Genomic DNA, 24,209 nt, shown 5'->3' on the forward strand with positions numbered 1-24,209 from the left:
TTGAAGGCTCTTGAGGGCCGCGGCACCTGACCCTTGTGGCTGATTCGCCGGGCTCGAGGCTCTTCTGCTGGGTGGAGGCGTGGGCGTCTTGTTCTTGGATCCGGAGGCCGGAGTCCCCCCTTTCGGGGCGGGCGGCTGCCACTCCGTCTCCTCCTCCTCCTCCTCCTCCTCCTCCTCCTCCTCCTCCTCCTCTTCCTCCGCCTCGCTCTCATCGCTCGAGCTACGAGAGGCGCTCGGACGAGGTCCATCGCCTACGCCTGATGTGGCGGAGCCAGCCCCGGCCGGGGCGCTGCTCGCGGCGCTCGTTGCAGGCGCGACCACCATCGTCTTGTTTGGCTGATGGGAAATCGCGATTTGGCTGCGTTTCGACGAAAGAAGTTTCCGATTGATGTTTTGCGACCCGATTGGTTGACGCGACATGGGACAAAGAAGGGAGGCCACCTCAGCGAGCTGGGCTACCTTGCCGCCCTCCGGACCACTCCGACGTTTGGACATTTTTGTCCGCCTTGCTACGCGTGGTCTCATCGCAACCTATCAGTTCGGGAGTAAATTCCTCTATGAGAGATTGGGATGAGAGGGACGGTTGACACGAAGCGGCTCCAGAAAATTTGCCCAAGTCTCTGCTCAGTGACCCGGCCAGCGACAGGCCCGTAAGACATGCGACGGAAGAGCACAAGAGAAGAGCGAAGACACAAGCGAGAAAGAAGACTCAAGCAAGTCCAGACAGAGAGCCGAAGAAGATTGCTCAAGATCGTCCAGACTCCCGCCATAGTGAAGTCAAGTCAAACTCCAGACTCATTGGTCTCCGGACCCCGGACGCAGGATTCCAGACACCAGGCTCCGGACGAAGATCTTCAATGGGCGACCGGTTGCGCCCTGTCCCAGCCTGATTTGTACCCAGAAAGGCCTTCCAAGTTTCAAGTATACTCCGACCAAGATGTTAACGACCGACCAAGACGACCGACCATGATATGTTATGCACTGACCAGATTCCTGCCCTATCCATGACCTGCTCGACATGCGACGTGATTACGCCACGCCCCGACTATAGTGAAACCAAGATAAAAGAGCTGATTCCAGAGAGAACAGTGGATACAGAAGCCTAAGAAAAGATAATCAGAGAGTTCAATTTGCCAAGAAGGGCGCAAGTGCTTCCCCATCCCCAGGGACGAGGTGTGCTGTCAAGTAAGCGAGAGGAACAAGCCTCGACCGGAGGGATCAACCCTGCCGGCGGCCCTAAGCTACGAGACCTGCGTTTGGACGCGTCGTGACCGCGAATACCGCCGTGGAACTCTCCCAAAGGCTAAGACCAAGTTAGGCGGTGATCGGGCGACGCGCGCTCCGAGGTGACCTGTCCTATTTCATATTCCAGTTGTTGGTCCTTCGTTCGGAGGTCCCATTTCATATTAACTGCGTTTCTAGGAGGTTGTGTGTAGTCACCCCTAGATCCGATTGATTGACTACTGTGTGATAGGATTGTATATTGTCTGACCGGAGGTTGCTCTCCTTTTGGGAGTTGAACGTTTGGAAAGTCTTCCGCCTGGAGCTAATTATCTCCTTGCGGGAGCTGGTGCGCGTGAGTGAAGGGTGCTTTCGGACTCGACCGGTGGTCCGGAAGAAACTCCAGTAGACCGGTGTACGGGCCCCCCGCTCAAGGGCCCCCCAAAGAATAAGTAGCGGCTGTATATTTGTATATTTGCATATTAACTCTCTGATTTTGAAGGTTTGGCTGGAAGGATCTACTTGTGATCTCAACCCCAGTCGTGGAGACCTACGTTTGAAGTAACGTAAGCGCTCTACACCCAAGACCTTATCATTGTGAAGACAACTCATCAGGTGAAGTTCGTTCTATCGAAGATAAACGACACCTACAGGGATTCACAAGGTCACACGCCACCTCCGTTGGGAGCACCTAGTGCTGCTATCGGAGTCTGACCCCATTGGGAAAATCCGTAAGGAGGAGTAATTCTCCGGACGGGCGGCCCCGTGGCATCGTGCTGTACACCTGGGCGGCAAAAGGCGCTCACCCGCCTCGCCACACTTAGCGTCTTGACATTCGGCGACACCGCCGCAGTCTGCCCAGCAGACTGATCTTGTTGCGTCTCGGTCCCGGACCGAGACTTGCGCAGCGTTTTCCGCTTGCGCCGTCTTCTTGTTGTGCGGAGCCCGGCTCCGCACCGTTGTTCTTCTGGTCCAGGCCCGGCCGTGGACAGTTGTTCGCCGGCGGACCCTGTCCGCGGGCGCGCGATATCAAGCCCGGCTTGACCGCATGGCGCTTCGTCGTGCAGCCCGGCTGCACGACAGCATGCAAATTGCGTCAGTACGGTACGTTTGCAACCGTCCGCACTGTTTGCAACGCCAACTCCCGGAGTTGACACGCCTTCGTCACCTCGACGCCATTCATTGGCGGAGCCCCTCATGTCCGAGGGTGCGTCGGCTCCCGGAGCCGACGCGTCGTCGTCGACCTGACGGCTTCGGGTCAGGAACTGTCCCTGACACGCTTGAACGTGGGTGTTGGTTCCCGGAACCAACACATCGTTTTCTTCCGACGTCGGCAGCATTGCCGACGTGGGTCTCGCTTGTGTGCGCCCTCGCACACTTCTTGGGCACTCCGGGACAGCAGCATAAAGCGCTGTCTCGACTGGTGAGCCGCGTGCACCACCAGGTGCGCGCGCTGCGGTAACAGGGCCATCGCTCTCTGTTCCGCTGTCGCGTCCGAAGCGCACGAGCGTGCGCTTCTTCCAGTCTATCACCGGATCATGCCGTGCAAGCCACGGCATGCCCATTACTACGTCGAACTTATCGTCCAGGTCCAGGACGATAAAGTGTTCGACAAACACTTGTTGTTTGTACGAGAAGCGCACGTTCACGACGCGCTTCTCGGTCTTCACGATGTCACCTGTTGCCAGTCGTACCTCCAGAAGACTTCGAGGTGTATCTACCTCCTCGAAGTCAAGTCTCGGCAGGCTTCGTAGTCGAACAAAGTTGTTCGACGCGCCTGAATCTACCAAAGCTCGAAGAGAGTCATTCGCTCTCTTCGAGTAAACCTTCAAGATGACTAGGTTCGGCCTGTCATCTTGTTTCTTGCAGTGAGAGCTGGTCTCACTGGGGGCTGCAGTCCTCAGTGTCGCGTGCCCGATGTCGGCACGCGCGACTGCATTACCAGTAGGGCGCCCCGCGCCTACTGGATGTTCGCGTTTTTTGTTGGTCCGCGGCGATGCCTAGCATCGCCACGACGGCCACCTCCAGGGGGCATGGGAGCTGTGCACTCCCGTGCAAAGTGACCGATCCTTCCGCAACGGAAGCATCGCACGTTACCTCCCTGCTGCTGGTAACCAGCAGTTGTTGTGCTCGAGAGGTCCATTGGTTCCGGACCTCCCGTGCTCACTACCGGGCGCGGTTGCGACCTCGGCACGCTCGCATGCAGTTTAGCCTGCCGCAGGCTAAACTCTTCTTGCATTGCGAGAGTAATCGCAGCTTCGAGAGTACTCGGGTACTCTCAGAAGAGATAGGTCTTCACGGGCCCATCTCTCAGTCCCTTCATGAACGTGACGACTTTAGTCGCCTCGTCTATCGGGTTGGTCACGATGTTCGAGACCAAGTACCGCGCACGCTGCGCGTAAGCATGGACGTCATGCTTACCCTGCTGCAGGTCGAGGAATTCCGCCCTCGACCGGAACTCATTTTGCGGGGCTCAAACGCTTGTTTGAGCTCCTCTTTGAATATCTCGTACGTGCTAAAGCACGTAGGATCGGAGAGTCGGCGTCCGTACGCCCAACTCCTCGCTCGTCCTCCAAGACATGACATGGCGAACGCAACCTTTGACAACGGGTCGACGATACGTCGAGCCGCAATGGCTGTGTCGAGTTCGACAAGCCATCGGAGGAGAGGCTCGCCCTCTCTTCCTACATAATTGCTCACGCTCAATTTTAATGATTGAGCACGCGGTGTCGTCCCCGACGACGCCGTTGTTGAGGAAGCAGCATCGCGCTGCTCCTTCATGATGAATCCCAGAGCAACACCATGTTGCTCTGTCGGCGATAGCGTACGCAGCAGTGTAGCTATCGCCGCCTCCCCAATGACTGTTGACAGTCGTTGGAGGGCCTCCCACTCTGGATCCGACAGGTGGGGGCAGTCTGCGCGTGCAACATGCGTTGCAGGCGTATTGGAGCTCTCCATGGGCACCTCCGTGCTCATGGGGTTCTCGGCTCCGCGTTCGTACACCGCGTACGAACGTCACGTAGTCGGTCGTTGGACGGACTACAAAGTGCTACCAGGTGTAGTGGGTCTAACTTGACTCACTACTTTAGCTTACACGTTGCGCAACGTGTATGAGGAAGCGTAGGAGTTTATTAATAATTTGAATTGATTATACTTGAGTCCACAAGTATAATATAAATCAAATAAAACACCAAATAGGTAGTTTAAGATAAAATGAGAACTGTATTGTTTGTAAATTGATTTTCCTCTAAAATCTGCTAAAAACTGTTTATCATCTATGAAAGGGTTGGCAGCGGCTGGCTGTCAGAGCCCCGCTAATATGCATGTCTCTGATTGGTAGAAAGATGCTGCTTTCTACCAATAGGATCTTTGGGTATGTGTGGACCACTAATTGTGGTGGACCACTTCAATGTATCCATTGGTGTGTCTTACACCAATGTGAGGAAGTATCTAAAACCTTTAACAGATATTTATCTGTTAAACCATAAGTGACAAATGTCATGCACAAGTGACAGTTGTCACTTGTGACCGTTATCGTGCACAAGTGACTGTTGTCACTTGTGTGTGTAACCCCGTTACATGAAGTGTCAAAAGGCGGCATTCGGCCCGACCCGAAGAAGCTGGACGCGATCACTAAGCTGTCTTTACCACGAACGATGAAGGGAACACAGTCTTTCCTAGGTGCGCTGAATTATTACACCGCTTCATACAAGACTTCGCTGTCTACGGCGCGGCGCTGTACCAGCTGAAGGAAGACGATTTCGCAACGGAGGGTGACCTCACAGTTGCCCGCCGGAGTTTCCAAGCTCTCCAAATCAAGGTTGCGGCAGCGCCGATACTCCGCCACTTCGACCGCACCAAGGAAGTGCACGTCATGCTGTTCGCAAATGAGTGGGCATTGAGCTCCACGCTGCTACAGCTGCATGATGACAAGTTGCACCCTTTCCGCTTCTGCGGACGTGTATTGAAGGATGTCGAGATGAACTATCATGCGGCGGAGATAGAGGTGCTAGCGTTGTTGCTACTACTAAAGACCAGCTAAACCCAGTTGGCGGGACGGACAATACGAGTCTACTCTCGCTTCTCCACATTGGAATGGATTACCAAGTCGAAGTCACTCTTTGGGGAGAGCTGTACAATTCGCTGTATTGCTCTCCCCGTGGCACCTGATCGTCCAACGAGTCAAGGAGAAGGACTGTGCCTTCACCCAGTTGCTCCAGTCGACGGTGACCAACTTCGTGGATCTCGATGACTCACTGGAACTGGTTGCCCAGCCGACTAAAGGCTCACCGACGACTCGCATGGACCCAAACTTGCTTTATGCACGCCTACCGACGACTCATACAGGCTTCGTGGTCTCTTTCGATGGGTCAGCGAAGACTGAGAAGTACGGAGGTTACGGCAGTTGGCCATGGTTCGTGTGGAGCCTTCCGGAGTGGAAAATAGTTATTGCAGCGAACGCTTACCTCGAGAAAACCACGGTCAACATCGCCGAGTACACCGGCATGAACAACGGCGTTCTCGCCGCGATCGAACACGGTACCGAAGACTTAGTGGTCGTGGGAGACTCGAGAGTCGCGATCCAGCAATCCCTAGGGGTGATAGCTTGCCGGAAAGAACCATTGATGGCACAGCTGAATCATCACAAGGAGATCACGGCACGATTGCGGTCAGTCAAATACCTGCACGTGGTACGCGAAGACAATGCTGCCGCGGACTCGTTGGCAACAGAAGCCTTGGAGTCAAAGGTTTCCAAGGTCATTCTGAGTGAAAACCGGAAAGCAGAGTTGGCCGGACTTAATCGGATACAAGAAGTGATCTACGAGTCGCCGCCGCAAGGATCAGAAGCACAAAACCTGGTTCCAGGAGGCTCTATTCAAATTCTGAACGGCGTCTCAACCGTGAAACGCAAAACAATTGCTGATTTCGTACGTCCAGAGCCTGGAATGCTACTGGCGATGACTCGGGCGCAGACCAAGAGCAAGGGAAAACATGTCCGATTCACACACGACAAGCCGAAGCCACCGCCGAAGACTCACCCTAACCGGAAACCTCCCGAGATTCGACCTCCAGAACCAACTCATGCTCCACCAGCAGCTCCTAACGCACACGACATTGACCGTGTGGAATTCCAAGAGGAGAGACGACGGCGCATAGCTGCTGCACATGACGAAGAATTACGATGGGCTAACCTGAAGACCTTGTTAGGAGGAGATGTCGAGAAACTTGGATACCGAGCCGCCAGAGATGCATGGAAAATAGCAGATAAGTTCGTGTTGTCGGAGGACAATTTGCTACACTACATGGGAACGAGTCGTCAGCGGGACACTGAGTCGCAAGAGGAGATCTCGTTACGTCTGGTGGTACCCACCACGATGATTCAAGAAGTACTCCAGAACTGTCATGACTCGCTGGAAGGTGGCCATCAGGGTGTGGTGAGAACCTACCAGCGAGTCAAGCGATATTACTACTTGTTGGGACACTACACCGACATGGAGAAGCACGTGAAGTCGTGCCCCGACTGCAGCACCAGCAAAAGCCGCTCGCAACGGAAAGGATACTCACCTGGCAACGCGCTGGCGGAACGGCCTTTCCAGATGGTGTCTATGGACTTCGTGATACCACTACCGAAGACTCGGAGGGGCAACACAGCCCTGCTACTCTTCCAATGATCTTTTACGGGTTTCATCATTGCGAAAGCCATGGCGGATACGAGCGCACTCAAGGTGGCACAAGCATTCGAGGAATGCATATACCGGACAATTCGGTGCGCCATCACTCATCTGCCATGACCGCGACCCACGGTTCATGAGCGAAGTGTTCCAAGCATTTGCAGAAATGATGCAGTCAAGGTCCCGAGCAACTCTGAGTTACCGGCCGCAAGCCAACGGACAGCAAGAACGGTCAGTCAAAACTGTAATGCAATCCGTCAAGGTATACGCCGAAGACCCGCTCCAACAAGACTGGGAGGAGATCGTGGAGCGCTTAGTCTTCGCCATCAACAACTCACAAGACACAACTCGGAAGGAAACACCATTCTACTTGGTGTACAGGTGGGAGGCCCAGTCAACGCTGAAAGCCATGTCATCCTCGCTCCGACACGGCACGCCGAAGCAGTCAGACGCACTGACGTGGCGCCGCGAGGTCAACAGACAACAACAGATTGCTATGGAGATGGCCACGGAATACCAAGCCACCGAGAAGACTCGCAGAGCGCGGGAACACAACGCCAAACTAAGCAGGAAAGAGAAGACGATACTGGCGAAGACTCGGGATCCGGAGTCGTCGGCGGCGGCATAAGATCAACCGTCTACGGGACAAGACACCCCTGTCCCAAGTGACCTGTCGCTCAAACCGAGTACGCATGAGCCACCGACGACTCGCGAGTCGTCGGCGAGTGCCCCAAATCAACCGTTTGCGGGACAGGGGGCACATGTCTCTCGGGACAGGGTGGATCCACCGAAGACTGGCGGAATTGAGCCGATTGCAGGTCGGAAATAAATGCTGCCGGCTCCGTTTGATGTCGGCAGCAGGGTCTGGTTGTACATGGAGAGAGTCAAGCCCGGCCTTACCAAGAAACTGGCACACCGGTGGCATGGACCCTTCAGGATCAAAAAGAGGATCGAAGACTATGCCTTCGAACTCGAGTTACCGAACCGCAGTGGATACCGATTTTATCCAGTCGTCCATATCTCCCGACTGAAGCTTGTTGATGAGTTTGGAGACCGACCGAAGACTCGTCTCGCGCCCGGACTTGTCGACGACACGCGGCTAGACTTTGACGAAGAACTGGTCCCTGAAGATAGTTGGGAGCCAGATCACGTGGCAGGAGAATATGATGTTGAAGCCATCCTCGACGACCGTGTGCCGTTGTCCACGGGAACTGAGAGAGCAGTGCGCAAGTTTAGAGTCAAATGGGTCGGCTACGATGCACCAACGTGGGAGCCAGCCGCTAACCTTTCCTGCGGCGGGCTCCTCTATGATTACCTGCGGCGAAAACGAAGTGAACAGCGCCTGCAGATGGTTCAAGTCGCCGACGAAGACTAGGTGGCTATGAGTCACCGCAATGATGACCTGTACTTGGGGCAACGCAGCCCAAGACCACAGACGAAAACACCTACTGCGGCATTATCTTTTGCATTCAAAAAATTAAAACGCTACCAAGACGGACAGCTAACTCAACGACAGCTCAGAAGCAAATTTGGAAATGAAAGTCAAATCGATAGAAGACGCTGCCGACGACTCGCTTGAACCCGACTTCAACTCAATCAGGATCGGAGGCAACGGCTGCCCGAGCCAAGACACCAAGCGGAGCCACCACCAGCATCCGGAGCTTGTCCTCCCGGAACAGGCGCAGCATTCGGCGAAGACTCGGACGCAGCAGGAACACGAGCATCACCAAACTCGGCCACCCATTCTGAGCTCAATTCACTCGGTTGCAGCGACGAACTTGGAACGACTCGACGACCAACATTGGCGCGCGAAGAACCAGCCGAGACAAAGAGCGGAGCCGACGGGTTGCACGGGACCAACGTGGTGTTGTAGGGGTGCTGTTCCGGCACATCGATCCAGCCGTTCTGCCAAGGCTCCGCAGGGTCCAGGGCCGCGACCTCGCCCAGCCAGGCGACAGTCTTGGGATCCCAAGGCAAGTACTCCAGAGAATACCTGGGCATGGTCGGCTCGAGCATGAACTCGGGCTTCACCTCCGAGAAGCCAGGGTCCTGGCTGCTGCCCCACTTCCAGACGTACGGGACCACCTTGGCGCGGAGACGGTGGCTACGTTTGTTGCGCTCGACCACGTACCTCGACCAGGTAGCCTTCAAAGCATCCAAGTCCTTCCTCGTCCAAATCTTCCGCGCGGCAGTCCAGTCCATCATATCCAAGTCAGCAGCAACTGCGGAGAACGTAGTCTCCACGGCCTTCGGAAGGAGCCAGTGATCGCTCTCCCAAAGCGAGAAACCAAGGACGGCGTTGTCCGAGTCGCCACTCCCACGGAAATCGCTCCAATATCCCGTCAACCGAGTCATCTGCGACGCCCGCTGGGGCACCTTGAAGTCGGGATAAACTCTGAAGTGTCAAAAAGACACGCTTGAGACGGGAGTCGCCGGCGAAGCTTCTGCCACGGATGATCGGGGTTCTTGTAATCCGCGAATGCCGCGATGCCTTCAGGACAAGAAAGAATTTGGAGATCCCGAGGCAGCGGTGCAGGCAACCGAGCGTTCAGCATCTGGGTCCAGCTCTTTAGAGCCCCGGGAAGCGTAAAAGGCGGCTTGATGTAAGGCACAGCCCACTTGGCCACTTGCTTGGAAAATCGGACGAGAGGCTGCTGATCCCGCACCGGTGACGGCACCGCAAGAGGACGTAGGGAACCCGGATCCGACCCAGGGGTGGACGACAAAGTGGCGACGACTCGACTGCTTCCGGAAGACGCAGGCTGGCGTGGAACGGAAGGACGACGACGTTGTCGACGGTGACTCGTTTGAGTCTTCGGAGGAGCAGGAGGCGCCTTCTTAGGCTCTACACCAACACCCTGGACAGCTCCCGACGACTCGGAACCTGGAAATTCCAAGAGAGAAGAGTGAAGAAGGTCGTAGTTGGGTCTTGCACTTGGAGACTTGGTCGTAGACACCGCCGAGGCTTGGGGCGAGGCGAGGAAGGTCACTATGGGGGTTGAATCGAAATTCAGAAGTGATTGGATAGTTGGAGCTTACACCCTAGGCTAGTGTTAAAGACACGCGGCCATGCGTCCTATCAACTAGTGCGTCTAATCAACCTTCATTCTACACTACTCGTCCAATCAACCTACTCGTCTAATCAACGTGTGGTCGTATTGGACCGGTTCGGTTAACTGGTTCGGGTACCTCGGAACTGGTACAGTGTACCAAGGTTCAGTACCCTGCAACACGCCCCCTCAATGCGAACACGCGTGAACGCCGAGCGAAACCGTCAAGTCCTTGTGGCGTGGTCCGGCAAGTCCCTTGGTCATGATGTCGGCCAGTATGGTGGCAGTCTCGCAGTACTCGACGATCACTTCGTCGCGCTTGACCTCGTCGCGGATATGGTGGTACTTGATATCGATGTGCTTGGCGCGGCCATGGTTGATGGTGTTCGTTGTCATCTTGATGCACGACTGGGTGTCTTCGAAAATCTTCAACTCGGGCGTGACTCCGCCTGCAGCAACCAGGATCTCGCACAGCAGCTTGTGCACCCACTTGTCTTCTTGAATCGCCAGACTCAGTGCGATGTACTCGGCCTCGCTTGTCGAGAGTGACACACTTGATTGCTTCTTCGAACCCCACGAGATCGGTCCGCCGGCGACTTGGAACAGGTAGCCCGACGTAGACTTGCGATCACTAAGATCACCAGCCCAGTCGGCATCCGAGTAACCTTGAAAGTCGATGTCCTTGCCCGGCGAGAAGCGGATTCCGTGCGACTTGGTCCCTTGAAGGTAGCGGAAGATGCGCTTGACCGCAATCCAGTGCTCGACTTGCGGGTTCTCCATGAAGCGTGACACGTAGCCGACAGCGAACGCAATGTCCGGGCGAGTCGATGTCATCAAGTGCATGAGTGCACCGACAGCCTCGCGAAATGGCGCGTCCAACTTGGTCATGGCGTCGCTTGAAACTAGCTTCATGCTGATGTCGACCGGACTTGCAGCGGGTTTGCAGTCTTGCATGCCGAAGCGCTCCAGGATGTCGTCGATGTAGCGAGCTTGGCTCAGCGTAACACTGCCATTCGCGTTGTCGACCACCTCGATCCCGAGGATGAAGGAACACTTGCCACTGTCGGTCATCTCGAACCGCGACTTGAGTTGGCGCTTGGCTTCCGCGATCATATCAGCTGAACTTCCGGTCACCAAGACGTCGTCCACGTAGACCAGCAGCAGAACGCATTCGCCGTCGACGACCTTGATGTAGAGGCATGGGTCGTAGCTTGACACGCGAAAACCTATGGAGCGTACATACTCGTCGAAGGTCTCGTTCCAAACTCGCGAAGCTTGCTTGATCCCGTAAATCGCCTTGAGCAGTTCCACGCAGTCGAAACCGTCGTTCAGTTCCACGCCTTCAGGCACGCTGCAGAACACCTTCTCTTCATCAAGCCGTACAGGAACGCAGTCACCACGTCGAGCTGGTCCATCGGCCATCCGAAGTACTTGGCAACCGCAATGATCATTCGCAGCGTGACGTACTTGACTACGGGCGAAAACGTCTCGGTGTAGTCGATGCCATACTTCTGCATGAAGCCTTTCGCGACGAATCGAGCTTTGAACTTCTCGATCGATCCGTCCGCGTTGCGCTTGATCTTGAACACCCACTTGGTGCCGACTGCGCGCTGGTTGTTGGGCAGTTTGGCGGTGCGGAAACACCTCGCAGCCGCATTGACTTGAGTTCGGCGCGAATTGCCTTGCGCCACTGGACTTGGTCTGGTCCGTTCACAGCTTCTTGAAACGTCTTCGGCTCGGCGCTGTCACTTGTTGCCACTGCATTCGCACTTGCACGCCAGAACATGGGCGGAGTCGAGCCGTCTTCATCGTCTTCTTCCGATTTTTCTTCTTGCGCCGCTGTAGATTCACGTTGGTCTTGGTCACCCGACGTACCAGGCGCACTTGCTTCTTCGAGTCCAGCACTGCGACGAGGACGCCGAACATTGTCGCGATCTTGGTTGTCCGGACGCGATTTGCGCTTCCCCGCCTGCGTGAACACCCTTGTGCCGGAGTCGTCGGAGACTTGCATGTCGTCGAAAACGTCGGTAAGTCGGTTGACTTCTTCACCATCAGCAGCCTTGGAGTCATCGAAGCTTGACTCATCGAATGTGACATCGCGAGAGATGACCACCTACCCCGCCTCGATGTCATAAACTCGATACGCCTTGGAACGCTCCTCGTAACCCATGAAAATTCCTTCACGAGCTTTCGGGTCCCACTTGAGTCGCTTCTCCTTCGGCGTCAAAACGTAGGCCTTGCACCCGAAGATCCGCATGTGCTTGACGTTGGGCTTGGACTTGTAGACGATCTCGAACGGAGTTTTGTCGGCGACTTGGGTGACGGCAGACGATTCTTGATGTAAATCGCCGTCATCGCTGCTTCCGCCCAGAACGTCTTGTCCAAGCCAGCGTAGTGCAGCATGCTGCGGCCGATAGTCACGATGGTTCGGTTGGCGCGTTCAGCCGTCGCGTTTGTTTGGTGCGCATGCCGAACCGTGGGCTGCACTTCGACGCCGTGGTCTTCGTAGTACGCCAAGAGCGAATTGGTCGCGAACTCTTTGGCCCCGTCATGGCGCACGAACTTCACCCTGGCATCGAATTGCCTCTCCACCTTGGTGATGAATCGGCGCAAGCAGCCTTCACTCTCCGACCTGGCCCGCAGACAGAATCCCGACATGCAGCCGCTGGCTTCGTCCGTGATGAGCAGCAAGTAGCGGCTGCCACCCAGTGACTCTTCCTCCATGGGCCCGCAAATGTCGAAGTGGAGGAACTCGAACGGCTTGTACTTGCGCTTGTTCGGGTTGCTTGGGAAGGGCTTTTGCACCATTTTCCCTTGTTGGCACCCACGACACTGGCTTGACTTCTTCGACGATGTCGGCATTTTCGCACCCATCACCATGCCACTTGAGACCATCTTCCGAAGAACGTCATTCGGCGCGTGCCCCAAACGAGCATGAAGATCCACCGCGTTGACCGACGCCTTGGACACCGAATTCGCGGCACAGCTTGGGACTCGGAGCCAGTAGAGGCCGTCGATCAGGTCCGCGGAAGCCACGATCGTTTTGGACTTCTTCTGTGTGATGTGCATTTCAGCACCATCAAACACCACCTTGAACTGTCCGCTTCGGTTGGTCTGTGGCACTGAGAGCAGGTTCTTGTTCATGCTTGGGACGTAAAGTGCATCTTGAATGCGGATGTCGCGCTCCTTGCCGTTGGGCAAAGTGACCCGCTGCATGACCGTCCCGACTCCCATGATCTTGGCCGTACTGCCGTTCGTCGCACACCTTGATGTCGACAAACTTGGCCTTGTCGTTGCAGATGTGGTGCGTGGCACCACTGTCGATCGCCCATGAGCCTTGAAACTTGTTGGCCCTGGAGACTCCACACTCGATAGAGACCGCGAACGCGACGCAGTCGTCATCGCTGTCGTCACGCCAAGTAAAGATAAGCGGAAAAGCGCACGACAAAAGGCTGCGCTGCGAGCTTAAACAAGCGGAATTGAAGAAGGTCGTAGTTGGGTCTTGCACTTGGAGACTTGGTCGTAGACACCACCGAGGCTTGAGGCGAGGCGAGGAAGATCACTTGGGGGGTTGAATCGAAATTCAGAAGTGATTGGATTGTTGGAGCTTATACCCTAGGCTAGTGTTAAAGACACGCGGCCATACGTCCTATCAACTAGTGCGTCTAATCAACCTTCATTCTACACTACTCGTCCAATCAACCCACTCGTTTAATCAACGTGTGGTCGTATTGGACCGGTTCGGTTAACCGGTTCGGGTACCTCGGAACTGGTACAGTGTACCAAGGTTCCGTACCCTGCAACAAAGAGGATTGGGGAACGTCCTCCGGTACCTCAATCACTGATCCAACAACCAAATTCTCCGCCTCCGAACCAGTGTCTGGAAACCACTCGAGAGAAGCGCCAGAGTCGACGTGAACTTGCTCGGAAGGAGAAGAAAGAGTGCTTGACGAGACAGCATCTTCATCCGATGACTCCACCACACGAGAAGGCTTGCGCGAAGGAACGACATGTGAGCTGTCCGATGAAGACTTGGCAGTGGTCCCGGAGAAGACGGCGCGAGCTGGCGGACTGGTAGACGGCTGAGATCGAGCCCATCGCACCTTGGGTTTCCGCTTCGACTTGCCCTTGGACGACGAAGCCCTAGAAGCACTTGAAGTTTGCACCGCCGACGCGGACGTGATCTTGCAGCCGCAGGAACACTTCCGGAAGACTCGACAACCTCCACCTCCGCTTCTAAGTGCTCACCATCTTGAGCAGAAGTCCGAGAATCACCAGGAGCCGTCACCGAAGACTCACGGCTACCACCTCGACGAGAAGAAGACATACGAGATCCACGAGTAGCAGAAGCTGAGTCTTCGGCGAGGCGACGAGGTCTCTTGCCCGGACGACTGGCGGACGGACTGCGATGGAGTGGCGAAGTGTGACGAGGCTCGCTCAGATCTTTCCGGTGAACCCGTCAATAGCCTGCCGCCAACGCACTCTATGTCCCACGCACGACCCTTAGTGGATGGGAGAGGGCAGCTGGCTTCAAGGAACCGCCGCTTCAACAAGAACTGGCTCGGAGCCATGAACACACTCTCGGCCGAAGCCCCAGGTATCAGCTGGGAGACTTAGCTTTTTCGCTGAGACTATTGCGACTCTGAAGCCACGATGACTGAGGTTGACTATGGATTGGCTTGACTCCTGTGAAGTTCGGATTGCGGTCACCCCGCTGAGCTCAGACGTCCCGGATACACACCTGTTGATGGCTGGATGCGCGGCAAACAGAGCCGACCTGGTCTCAGCTGAACTCGCTGCGGCACGGCTGAGAGTCGGCCAGCTTTGGTGGTGAAGGCGCTGAAGTCTCCAAGTCTCAGCTGGAAGAACTGAAGTCCCCGGGTCTCAGCTTGGATCACTGAGACTAGCTGATCTCAACTGAAGCCAGTTGGTTTCAGATCTCACTACTCTGAGCTTGGGTGGTATCAGCCGGAACAGCTGGAATCTGTATGTCTCGGCTCAGATGTTTGTGGCGATGCGGGCTCCAAAATCAGGGAATAGCCTCGCGGCTAGACCTCGATCTCAGACCACTCAACTCAGAATCTGAGATTAGATCTCAGATCCTAAGCTGGGTGAGGCGTGTGTTCCTCACTCTTGCAATCCCTTGACTTAGTTCTTCCTAAGGCTACGCTGTGGGCCCAGACTTGCGTCGGCCACACCAGCTGCCTCCGAACTCGACAGTTCCCAGATGCCCCCAGACGAAGCTTGCTCCTTGCTTGGAAGGCCCTTGTACGCACGTGCTGAGTCCGCTGTGCCCCGTTTTCTTGAATATAAACACGTTCACTCCACACACACTTAGTCCACTTCTCTTCTCAGGCCCTTGGACTCTGGGCCTTAACAGCCTCCTCCTTGCTCAGCGACTCCGGCTTCGAGTCGCTTCCAGTCACGACACTTCCTCCGGCGGCTCAGACTGAGAGCCGCACAACGGTCTTCACTCGCCCCTCAGACCAGAGTGGCCCCGAGAGTTGGCTCGGTCTGAGCCTGCCTTGATCCAGGGTTCTCGCTCTGCACCCTGGGACTTCCGCGCACCACGCCTTGATGTAGGCGACACAGCGAAGCTGGGAACCACTATCCCAGACTATTCGCGCCACACGGATACCACCAGCAACCCCAGAAACCACTATCCCAGGTGTTGCTCTGCCGAAACCTCAGAGCGGAGCACCTTCCGCCCGAAAATATGAAGCACCGCCAGGAAACCAGCCAACCAGCACGAAAAACCAGCAAAACCAATGTCCCGCGTGTGGAAATACAACAACGAAGGCAAACCGGGCCGAAACACGAAAAGGCTTGGTTGTTGAACTTGAATTTATTTGGAGTTAGCTGAGCTTGACCGTAGAACACTCATAGCGACTCCACTTGACCTTGCGCGCGCCGCCGGGGCAGGGACTTGGTCCCTGTGAAGCAACACGCCCGTCGGCGCAAGACGAACTCCGCAGCTTGCGGTCTTCGGGGCAAAACAAACTCTGATTATTATCATGCACATGCACATACAAAGGGCCTATCAAGTAAGGGTGCAAACATCTCCTGGGTACACCTTGAACAAGGGTGAGACACCCACTAAGCTACTGGCTTGGCGGCGCCCGTGAATGCGCGTCGGCCCTTCCATTGGCCTGTCTGTGTCAGTCATCACTTGATTACACTGATTACACCTGGGTGCAAATCAGTGATATCCTGATTACGCCAGGATCTTGTGGCCGGGATTGGGCGGACTTGGTCTGTCATCACCTGATTACACTGATTACTCTGGGTACAAATCAGTGTGTAATCAGGATGACGCCAAGATTCTGCGGCTCCCGTTGGCCCAAATCCATAGGCGACTGGTCAGGCCGAATCTTGTGTGCCCGACACCAGGGGCCGAAAAGCCACAACGGGGCGACCCTTCAGAGTGACCTTCCAAGCGGCAACCGCCAACTCCAAAGAGCAACTACCGCAGCTCCCAGACCGGCAATGTAGCCATCGCTGTGTACCCACTTCATAGGCGAGACCACGAAGTCGCACTTCAGGCCCTGCAGGCACGCCGTAGGCTTTAGTCACGTCCTAGGCTTGGAGCGTCAGCTGTCTTTCACCAGTTGCCACTTATCCTCACGAACATCGTGCATCCAGACACCAACTTGCGCCCACAATCACCGTGTCTCAGTTTTGGCACAAGTTGAGGGACTGCCGGGCTGAAAACCTGAGCTGGGGGCAAAATTACGATGTTGATTCCATACCCCGGCTGTCCAACCGATTTGACATGTCTCAATTCTGGCTCGAATTCTGGGACTCTGAGGCCGGGAATCTGAGCTGGGGGCAAAATTACGATGTTGATTCCATACCCCGGCTGTCCAACCAATTTGACGAGTCTCAGTTTTGGTTCAACTTCTGGGACTCTGAGTCTGGGAATCTGAGCTGGGGCAAAATTACGATGTTGACTCCATATCTCAGTCGTGGCACCCCAAAGCCGAGATGAAATCAGACGCCGCACGCCACGCCTTCTTCCCAGACCCCAGACTGCACATCTCATGGTCTGGTCCACAGGCAAACCTCAGACCGAACTCCAAATCACCAAGTCTCAGACTTTTGCCACCACTCTCAGGTCTCAGAACTCCGGGCATTCCAAACTGTGAGATCACCAATCTGAGACCTGAGGTCTGAGACTTAAGCAACCATGGGACTTCAAATCACAGACCCAGAAGGCCAGGGCTCACCCGTCACCCAGAGCCCGATCCAAGGCCTGGAACCTCAGATCTGTGGCCTCTAGAGCGATTCTCAGACCTCAGACTCCAGACCGAATTCAAATCTCAGACCTGGGGATCTGGGGTCGCCGCAACTCAACGTTCGCAGAGCTCAGTTTCCAGATGTAGCCAGCACAACTTGAAGTATGTACAAAACCAGACTTGGATCAAGAAATATCCACGTTCCAAGTGACATGTGGCCGGTACGTGGTAGGGTTTGGGCCTCTGACTGATGGGTCCTGGCCAAGAATTGGCTCGGACCTCGTCACAACCGTCCCTTATGTGCGCTGGGTCCAAAGAGATCATTCTCGAGTTGGCCCCGGCGCACATAACCGGAAGATGCCCACACTCGCCCCGTCCCGGCCGCGAAATCTCTTGCCGCGGCTCCCGGGTCTCGGGCCCAGCCATTTCGTGAACAGTCCGGAGTCACAAACTTCATATTGCAGCGCTGGCACGCGCAGCACATTTTTCGGATGGCCGACGACCACGCGGACGACCAGCGGCTCCCTGTGCCATCGCAAGGTGGCGGCGGACAAGACGCGGGGTCGCGGGGCGCTCCTGCGGCTCCCACAACCTCCGGCAGCGTGTCCACGTCCACAAGCAGCACGTTCACGGCCTCTGGCAGCACTCCCACGGCTTCCGCCTCCGTGTTCACGGCGACGGCGACCTCCACAAGCGCGTTTGCGTCGTCGGCGACCTCCACGAGGGCGCACACGGGCTCCACGACATCTTCGGCAGCTTCCAGCATGTCTCCAGTGACTCCAGCATCCGCCTCGACGGTCCCGCGCTCTGCACCGGCACTGCCGGCTTCGCAGCCACCGTCCGGCAGCACCACGAGCTCCTGCACGTCGATCACACCGCCATCCGCATCCACGACGCTCGCATCAGTGAGCACGGCAGCTTTGACGCCACCGCCAGCGTTGCAAACGCCTTCGGCGACGTCTCCGACGGGTCCACGGCGGTCGTTCACGCTCTTCAGTCCCTCGCAACGCCACCCGTCGCCCGTGCCGTCCACCATTCGGGTCCCCGCGACGCTTGACGACGTGGAGAACCGCGCAAACCTCGTTGATGGTTGGATGGGGTCGCGCGCATCGAAGATGTTACGCGCTTCTCGAGCACCGAGTTGGCGTGGTTGAGCAGGACGGCACACGTCACCGCTTCGCAGGACGTGATCCAGCCAGTCGCTTCCGTGCCGCTGAACTTCTCGGATCCAAGATCGCGTATCCGCTTCGAGCGAGAGACCGTCCCTCTGGTGCAATGTTTCGGCGTGGAGCACTTCGCGCGCCGCGTTGTCGGCACGGCCCAGTGCTTGCAGCGCGTGCTGAACTACGCTCAAGCACTCGAGCGTCCCAGTCCCGGTGGTGCGGCCCACATTCAAGTCGGGCAGCTCTCGGCCGAGATCAATCGGCTGACCGTGGAGCTGAAGCGCGAGCGCGAGCGCCACGCTCAGGAGATGCGCGACTATCAAGGCTCTCACCAGTACGACGCTGCTGCAGCCGGGCGAGAACAGGTGGTCCGTGGTGAGCTCCAGGCCGCTGAGGCTCAGCTCAATTTCCAGCTGTCCGAGAACAAGAAGCTTCGGGCTCAGCTCAGGGCAGAGCCACCAGCCCCACCTCCGGCCAGCAGTCCGGATCGGCTACTTCGAGCTGAAGTTCAAGCGCTAACCAAGAGGCTGGACGACGTGCAGGCTGAGAACCAAGCGCTTTGCGGGCAGCTGAAGAAGTGCGGCAGCGACCTCGCCGCCTGCCAGAGCACCCTGCACGCCAGCGACGTCTACACCACGCAACTCAAGCACCAGCTACTGAGCGCGGTCCCGTTCTCAGCTGAGGCGCTGATGAACTTCCTGATGGCGAACTGCAGCGCTTCGGGGCACTGGGCGCGCCTGTATGAGCTGCTTCAGCGTTTCCAGAGCCAGACGGACGTCCCAGCCAGCTTCAGGACGACGCTCCAAATCTCGGCGCGGGACCAGACTTCGGATGACTGTGGGCCCTACGTTCCGCTCAACACCGCCGACCCAGTTCCAAGCCCAGCGTCCGCGATCGTTCTCAGCGCTGCGGCTTCGACGTTGACGTCTCTCCTGGGTTCGGCTGTGCCTCCGGCGGCATCAGCGACATCGGCTCAGGTTACCACTTCGGTCCCGATCCAAACTCAAGCTTCAGCTCAGCCCAGCAGCACGTTAGCTCAGCCCAAGGCCACATCGACAGCAAAGCCGAGCAAGAAGAAGAACAAGAAGCCAAGCTCCGCCCGGACTCCTTCGCTGAGCAGCGCTCGAAAGGCTGGTGGCAAGGTAGCCAAAACTCCAGCCCAGCCAAGCAAGTCTTCAGGTCTTCTCGCCGCTTCCAGCACAAGTCCATCCAAGCACCTCAGGATCAAGCGTATCAACGATCGGATGAGTCTGCCCGGCTACCCTTCGTCCCATTCGCCCCAGAAGGTTCGCGCCTCCAAGGAATCTCCGTCCCGGGTCTCAGATCGTCTGGCAGCGCTCAAACTCCCCCGACATCTGCCGTGGGAGCATGTCCGTGGCGACGTCAGGGAGTTGATGCGCGCCGGCGTCGACTTCTGGGACGCCGTGGACCAAGCCGGGAAGTCGCAACTCCTGCATGACCAATTTGGGAAGAAGGCCCTCGTGAGCATGCTGGTCTCGGCGATCTACTGGGAGCAATTGGACTCCACGCCTTGGCTGGCGTACGTGCCGTCAGCGTACTACGAGGCAGCGATCAAGCGGGTCCGCGACGTGCACTTGAGCCAGCGGCCGCCCAACTGGGATCCATTGCCTGAGAAGCCCAGCCCGGAAGACGAGGACGACGACTCTTCAATCGACACTGACTTCTCAGATGTCGACGACGATGCCGATGACGATGATGATGAGCTGGGCAGTGGCGGGCACTACCAAGTCAAGAGCTCCAAGTCAGGTGCCGCTTCAGGAGAAGCTCCAGTGGGGGCAAAAGGATACGCGACCCAACTTCGTCCGCCGGTGGCTCAACTTCCAAGCGCGGCAAGACTTCGTCCCGTACAACTTCGCATGGTAGGTCCAGTCCTGTTGATCTGCAGGTTCCAGTGTCTGACCAAGCGATTGACCCAGCTCGTACATTGGCTCCGCAGCAGATCTCAGCTCGCTCGAGTGGACGCTCTAAGGCAGGGCTCGCAGCGCGCCCAGATGATGGAGTTATCGAAGAACCACAACCGGGCCAAGGTAGCTGGCTGCATTATGGCATCAGAGTCCAAGACCTTCCTCGGCAGACGTTTGGCTTCCCCAGATACGCGCCGTGCAAGAGCCATATTCAGCACCTGCACCAGCGCTGGGAACCGGTCGAGTACTTGGAACTTCTCAAGACAAAGCCCTGGGATGCCATGTGGAATCAGCGAATCCAGACTCTGGTATTCTTTCGATGTCGCGACTTGGGCCCGGTTATGGTTCGCGCTCTGAAGCGCGTAGTCAACTTCATGAGCCTCTGGCGACGAGCTTACTGGGAACGCTTGCACTGGGCCACGATGGATACACGTTTTGATTACGAAGCCATGGCTGCACTCCTGGGCATTCCTGAGCTTGTGGATCTCTACCGTGACCGCAAGGAGCGCAGTGCCGAGTTCGAGGTTCGACGTCGGGAGCTCATGGAGGATCTGGGACGCGTCAAGGGCTACACGGATGATATCTGGTACGAGCCTGGACTCTGGGTCGTCCCTCACGATCCTTGTCATTGGATCCTTCGCGACCCAAGTCGCCAGATCTCGCTCCCGGATCAGCTCGAGACTTTGGACGATGCTGAGCCGGCTCGCACGCAATTCGCCACTCGCAGCTCGGACGACGCGTTTCTGGACCTGGCCCCGGCCGAGCTCCAAAGAGACCCACTGGACGATGAAGAGCGAGCCCAGAATCCGATCGACCCAAGCATCATTTACGATCAAGCTGAGTTGGAGAGAGTTTTGGAGAGCCTTCGGCGCCACCGAGGAGAGGAGGATGAGTAGTTCACAGAGATGTAGCGTTTTTAACTTAATATGACGTCCTCACAATTTTGCATTGCGTGTGTCACTTGAGTTCTTATGCATCTCAGCTTGTTTTCACTTCCTCAGCTAGGAGCCGCTTCGGCTCACTCCAGGTATCTTCAGAATAGGGTAAACATGTAAAACTTCAACAAATTTCAAACACGAAGTAACACTAACACATGCACGGTTTAGGCTGAATACCTCTACTGAGCCTCAGGCTCAGGAGGTTCATCACCAGCCTGCATAGCTTTAAACCGTGCCTGCGCTCGCGTGCTCTTGTTGAATTCGTAAAGTAAAGCTCCACAGTTCAGCTGCGACATCGGCAGCCACTCCAACTCCGAATAACCCTTCCACTTTACCAAATACTCTCGGACTCTTCTCGACGTCCGGGTTCTCTTGACCCAGCGGACATCCCGGATGGCCTCAACCTCATAGACATCCTGAGTTTCATCGGGCTCGTCAATATCCTCGGGCAGTAAGGCTGCATCTAGATCATCTTCCTCAGACACTTCAATCTCAGCTGTGGGTCGGTCTGGGAACAGCGCTCGCGGCTTGAGTCGACTCACGTGGACCCACGGGTAGAGCTTGTAGCCAGTCCCCTCGATTTTCAGCTTGCACCGATAGTCATCTGAGACTTCCAAGATCCGGAACGGCCCATGCCAGAGATGAGCAAATTTCTTGCTCAGTCCAGGTTGCACTCGGGCCAGGTATAACCAAACAGCATCACCGACAGCAAACCCTGACTTCAGCCTCTCAGAGAGTTCAGCCCAGACCTTAGTCTGAGCTTTCGAACGTTTCTCTTTGGCTTTAGCTTGGAGGTCCTTAGCCCAAGCTTGGGCGTACTCATATTGCCTCTGCACGTTCCGTCGCCACTCATAAGCAGTCCTTTGATCCAGCCCAGCGGGGGGAGATCCCAGCATAGCTGAGACTGTGCTTTTCGGGTCCCAACCGTGAACCAAATAAAATGGAGTGTCGAGACGAGTAGCGTCGAAGGACGTGTTCAGAGCCCACATCAACTTCTCCACTTGGTCGTCCCAGTCGCTTTGGTCAGGTTCGGAGACGTAAGCTCGGATAGCTCGGACTACGGTTTGCACAGAGCGTTCTTGCTGGCCATTGGCCTGAGGGCGGTAGGCTAGGGTCGCACGCTGTCGACTTCCCAGCATTTCCCGGAACTTGGTGAAAACCTCACTCATAAACCGAGGATCTCGGTCATGACGCAGCATTTCACTCGCTCCAAACCTCTGAAAGACATATTCCATGTAAACCTCAGCCACATCCTGAGCTGTAGTAGAACTCATAGGCCGCCCAATAACATACCCTGAGAAAGCACACTGGAAAAGCAGCAGAAATACATTGCCACGGTCTGACTTAGGAAGATGTGTCACAAAGTCCATAGAGACCACCTCAAAGGGCCGAGACGCCAGAATATTTCCGGGTGAAGGCCCTGGGTTGGGCGGAGCTCCCTTAGCAGTGACACAATCCACACATTCCTTGACATAGCGTTCCACATCTGCATACATCCCAGGCCAATAGTATTCTTGGCGAAGTCTCTCGAAGGTGCGAGTAATTCCCTGATGGCCGCCTTGATAATCTTCATGGCTCAGCTGCAACAGGTCGTCCCTGAGAGCGGAAGGTACTACCAATCTCAGATTCCCAGCAGCGTCCCTGGGTCGACCTGGGGTAGGACGGCTCAGATAATACAGGATATCCCGAGAGTCTAGCACGTAACGATCCACAACCTTCGCCACATCTTCAGCTTCGGCCGCGGACATGTCTTCAAGTTCACCTTTAAGATAAGCTCTGAGCTGTTTTGTCCAGGGCTCAGCTTCTTGCTGCACGAGGATTCGTCGCCACCTTTCGGCTATTGATGCGGCGGGTGTCGTCATCTCAGGTACATACCTGGGTTCTGCTTCAGCCTGGATTTCTGAAGTCTCCGTTGGGGGTTCCCTGTCTGCATCAGCGCCCGCTTCTTGGCGCCGGGCTTGATTACGAGCGACCACAAAAATCTTTGCGTCAGGAGTCAATGCTTCAGCCGCAGCTTCGAGAGAGGTTGGTTTTGTCTTGGGTCCGGGCGCAGTTTTTGTGACAACTAAGTGTTCCGCCGCGGAGTTAGCAGGTTCAGGTGCCTCAGATTTCACCAATTTCTCAGGGATTCGATTCATCTGTCTGAGCTGACTCAGCTCCACCGGGTCATCAACCACTACTGGGCCCTTAGCAAGGAGTGTCTTTGAGGTCAAATAATCTGCGGCAGCATTGAATTCTCGCTTGACATGTACTAGTCTCAGCGATTTAAACTTGAGGCGGGTAGACTCGAACTGAGCCAGCAATAATTGAAGCCCAGGGTTCAAACATTGAATCAAACCTTGTGCCTGCTGAATAGCAATTCGAGAATCTCCAACTACAACCAAATTTGATATTCCACGTTCTAAGGCCATGCGAGTGCCCTCGATTAGACCATGATACTCGGCTTCGTTCACCGTGACACCTTCGAAATGAAAACCTCGAGCTTCTACAACGTCCCAGGACGGCAACTTCCACAGGATGCATCCAGAACTGCCTCGCCGATCTGAAAGTTTAGCTGCTCCGTCAAAACTAAGCAGCCATCCCTCGTAATCAGCTTCAAGCATCTCCAGACTGATGGGTGGAGCTCGGACTACACGTCCCTTAGCCGGGATCAGGTTCTCAGCGATTTTATCAAGCTGCTCTCGGGGGGTAATCCCAGCTCCCAGAATTGCAGCGAGTCCGTCTTCATCACGCTCTACTCTGTAAATCTCCAAGGGCCATGGAGCCAAGCGAGCAGCCCATTGCTCACAGCGACCTTCCAGGGACTGAGACCTAAACAACCACTTCAGAACTGAATACCGGGTGTAGACTTTCAGCAATTTGCATCCAACCAGCATTGTGTAGAAAACTCTGAGAACCCTGAGTAGGGCTACGACCTCTTTCTCAGCTGGGTGGTATCTGAGCTCCTGATCATGAAGAACCCTTCCGGTGTAACGCACCGGATGAATTACTCCATCGTATTCTTG

This window comes from Phytophthora cinnamomi, assembly GCF_018691715.1.
Source record: "Phytophthora cinnamomi strain GKB4 chromosome Unknown Contig6, whole genome shotgun sequence".
Lineage (NCBI taxonomy): Eukaryota > Oomycota > Peronosporomycetes > Peronosporales > Peronosporaceae > Phytophthora > Phytophthora cinnamomi.